The sequence below is a fragment of the Ursus arctos genome, unplaced genomic scaffold, assembly GCF_023065955.2.
Source record: "Ursus arctos isolate Adak ecotype North America unplaced genomic scaffold, UrsArc2.0 scaffold_6, whole genome shotgun sequence".
NCBI classification, from domain to species: Eukaryota; Metazoa; Chordata; class Mammalia; order Carnivora; family Ursidae; genus Ursus; species Ursus arctos.
Window position 1 is genome coordinate 45,858,888 of NW_026623078.1, and position 3,454 is coordinate 45,862,341.

Below are 3,454 nucleotides of genomic sequence, written 5' to 3' on the forward strand. Positions count from 1 at the left end.
GAGTCAGACAGCTTTGAGTAATAATCCTGGCCCTTTTATTAACACTGTCCTCTAGCAAGTTAGTTAACCTTCCTGAATCCCAGTTTCTGCATCTCTAAATGAGGAAAACCACACCGACATTGTAGGGCTGATGTGAAGATTACACCTGAGGAGCTTAGAACAACCCTGGTGCATAGGAAAATAAACATCAGCTGTTGTTCCTTTTTCTTAACTTTACAAACCCGCTCACCACACAGAAAATAATACACCAGGGTCTTTGAGATTAAAAAAAATGTCCATTTTATATGGATGTTCAAGGTAATTGTAATAACATTGCTACTCTTGGTCTAATTTTAACAATTTTTAAATAAGATCTAGGCTCGTGCTGTTGTGTTTTATTTATTTTTTTTCTTTATTTTCTTGGATTCTGTAGCCTGTCCGTGGATCCGGATATGCAAAATGAGGGTGCTTGGCTGACATTAAGCCTCTCTTCCAACGCACCAGAAGGTCCTGTTACATGTGTTTACACTCATCCCTGATGTCCCTGGATCCCTGGTCGTCTTCCTTTTTGAGGTAGCAATAGAGCGAAGGCAGGTACTCCAGGATCCGCTGACGAGCAAGCAGGACGGTCTTTCATGTGTTATTGCACTCTACCAAGTTCTCTTCTGAATGGATCTTGAGAGGCCCCCCAAATTAGACTTATGGGCCATCTACTCAAATCGAAGATGTATTTAATCACTTCAGGTAAAGAAATGTACAAATTATAGCACATACAAGAGACTCTCACTCAACTTCAACCTGCTCATAGTAGAGTTTACTCCCTTGGAAAGGTTTGTGCCAAAACCAAGCTTTTATTCCCTAACTTTTCATTCATTTTTCCATACTAGGTATTATGTCTGTGTCCCGCCTGCTCCATGGATGATGACGCTAGAAGCTAACATGCTAGCGAGGTACAAAGTCAGCAAATTCAGTTACAGATGCGTAAGGCTCTTCTCTACCAATTGTTTCACTGGCGAGATTGAGGAACTGCGGGAAAGGTAGGGAATCACTCCTTGTGGCCCGAGATGAGATTTTCTCCACACACCTGTCACCTGGTTGGTGCCCTGCCTTCTGAGAAACTCTTAGAAAAGAGAAAAGGAAAAGAAGGAGTGAGAAATTCTATTACCCAGGTCATAGGAGCGGTGGGTGCCGTGTAACTTGGTTCCTCTATGAATTTCTTGTTACTGTTTAAATGAGATCAAAAGCTACATAAAACAGCGTACGTGTGTGCGGTGTGGCCACCATGCCCGCGGATTAATATTTCGGCCGGAGATGGCGATGTGTAACGGTGCCTTGTCACCGAGGCTGCCAGCAGGCTCTCTCCGAAGCAGCGACGGCTGTGACATCCGTGTCAGCACGCATTGTCCGTAAACAAGGAAGGCCTGCCTCAGAGTGGGGTTGAGGGAATTGATGCCTCACTTGAGTGCTTTGAGAGGCCAAGATCAAAAGCACTTTTAAGCATATCATATAATTATCATCATTAAGAAGCACGGGGCGAGGAGTCCTCAACTCCCAAATTTTCAAAGCAACAAAAGCAGCACAGCTTTAATGGGACTTTGAAGTCAGATAAATCTCCAGGTATTTTCATTATAGAAACTCACAACTAATTAAGAAAAACCCTATCTGGGCCAGTGTTTAATTATGTTTGCTTGTCCGCCTCTGTCATGTTCTATGTTCTGAAAGGAGAGGGGTGTCAGTTGGATTGTACCAGAAGACCGTGCTGGGACCCGCCAACAGCTTTCATTTTGAACAAAGCATGGCGTAGCAGGGTTTTGATCTCTTCTGTCTAAATAAATAAGTTCTTAATAAGCATTGATGATTTTCTTAATCATCTGCACAGCCCAAAGGTTAGCCAGAAGTTTCTCCATAAAAGACACACCTAGTTTATATTAGGGGGGACAGTATTAAAGCACCTACGTAGGAAGATGCTGGAAAATTCTGTCTGATAATAAAAAAGACCAACGGCAGCAAATGCAGCTCTAAGAGAGGCTGTTTAGCTGGAAGGTGGGCTGGGCTGCTAACTGGCAGCCTGAGTCGGATCTTACCTAAGACGGCTTTGCTCTGGCATGGAAGATGGCTCACATTACAGTCCTGTTCCTTCTCCCCCACGGCCTTCTCAACTTCTTCAATGTCCCCATTCACTAAACCGCCACTGAATGGCGTACACTCCAGGCCAAGCACGGTGCCGGGCAGGGGGAACACCAGAGGACCCTTCCCCGGAGGGCATTACTGTCTGGCAGGGGAGAAAGAGCAAGGAAGAAAGATGCCGCCCCGCAAGGGTACCGTAGAAGGGAAGGGGAGCTCACTCTGCCGAGGAGAAAGAGGGGGTACGCCGCCTGGACAGCAGGGAGAAGATCACCGAGCACTTGGTTTCGGGGCTACACCCTTGTTCTGCACAACACTCGCCTAGAAGGCAGAATACCTAACTTTGCACAAGTCCTTCTTCTTATGAAATGTTTTTAAATAAAGTATAGTTAATAGTATTGCCTACTACTTCTGAGACTGTGTTACTCGATTTTGTCTCATTTCATGTGTTTATTTTTCATTTCCCTATCGGCTTCGGAATCAGATTGGCTTGGATCTGAGTCCGTCTTCGTCCATTTACAAGCTCTGTTGTCTGGGACAAACGAGCCAACCCCTGGGAACCTCAGGGGTGCCCATCTGCCTAACAGGTGTTCTCGGATGCCCACTTCACCCGCTTGTCTTGATCCAATCAGGTCATGTCAATGATGTGCGAGGCATAGGCCTGACACGTGTCTGGGCACCAAAGGCGGGAGCTGCTGCTATTTTTAGTAGTAGTACCCTTCAAAAGACAGTGCGGGACACAAATCTCAGGCCTAAGTACCCCCTGATAACAGCAAGGTCTTGTGAAAATCGTGCGCTCCGCCCAGGTTCTGGATACTTAGAAACAGATGTGTTTCATTTCCAATACGGTTGCTAAGTGACGCGGCTGATTTCGAAAGCCGTCTTCTAGAGCCTATACAACGTGCGCCCTGGCGATACGCCCCGTTGTCCTTTTTAATTTTTTTTGCTACACCAACCAACCCGATCATAATAAATTTAGATCACAATAGGATGCCAGAAAAGAATTCACCCAGAGGAATAGTCCACGGCCCCTAAACCGTTCGAACACTCGAGTAGCTGCGAGAAAAATAAAAATACGAATAAACACATCTTTAAATCCCCCAACACATCTCTGTTATAATACAAAATGTTATTCTGGATTCAGGCTCAGCGGAGCCCTTCGTATGGATTTGAGTAAAAGGAGTAAATGAACAATGTGGAGAAAGTTTGAAGAACGAGAAAGAACATCATCCATTTCAGGTTTTCAAGGGATGTAGGGCCTGCATGTTTTTGTAAAGAAACATCTGTCAGGATTTGTGAACCCACCAGAGTGCCCAGGATTCACTTGTTTAATGTGGGAAGAGGCTGTCGA

General features: G+C 45.2%; 1 long non-coding RNA gene across 1 annotated transcript; it reads left to right on the forward strand.

The window, feature by feature from the left end:
• The first annotated feature begins 412 nt into the window (after window positions 1–412).
• On the forward strand, window positions 413–2,509 carry LOC130542878 (uncharacterized). The gene is made up of 2 exons (XR_008957753.1): window positions 413–723; window positions 867–2,509. It is a non-coding gene; the product is annotated as an uncharacterized LOC130542878 (long non-coding RNA).
• Window positions 2,510–3,454: the final 945 nt, after the last annotated feature.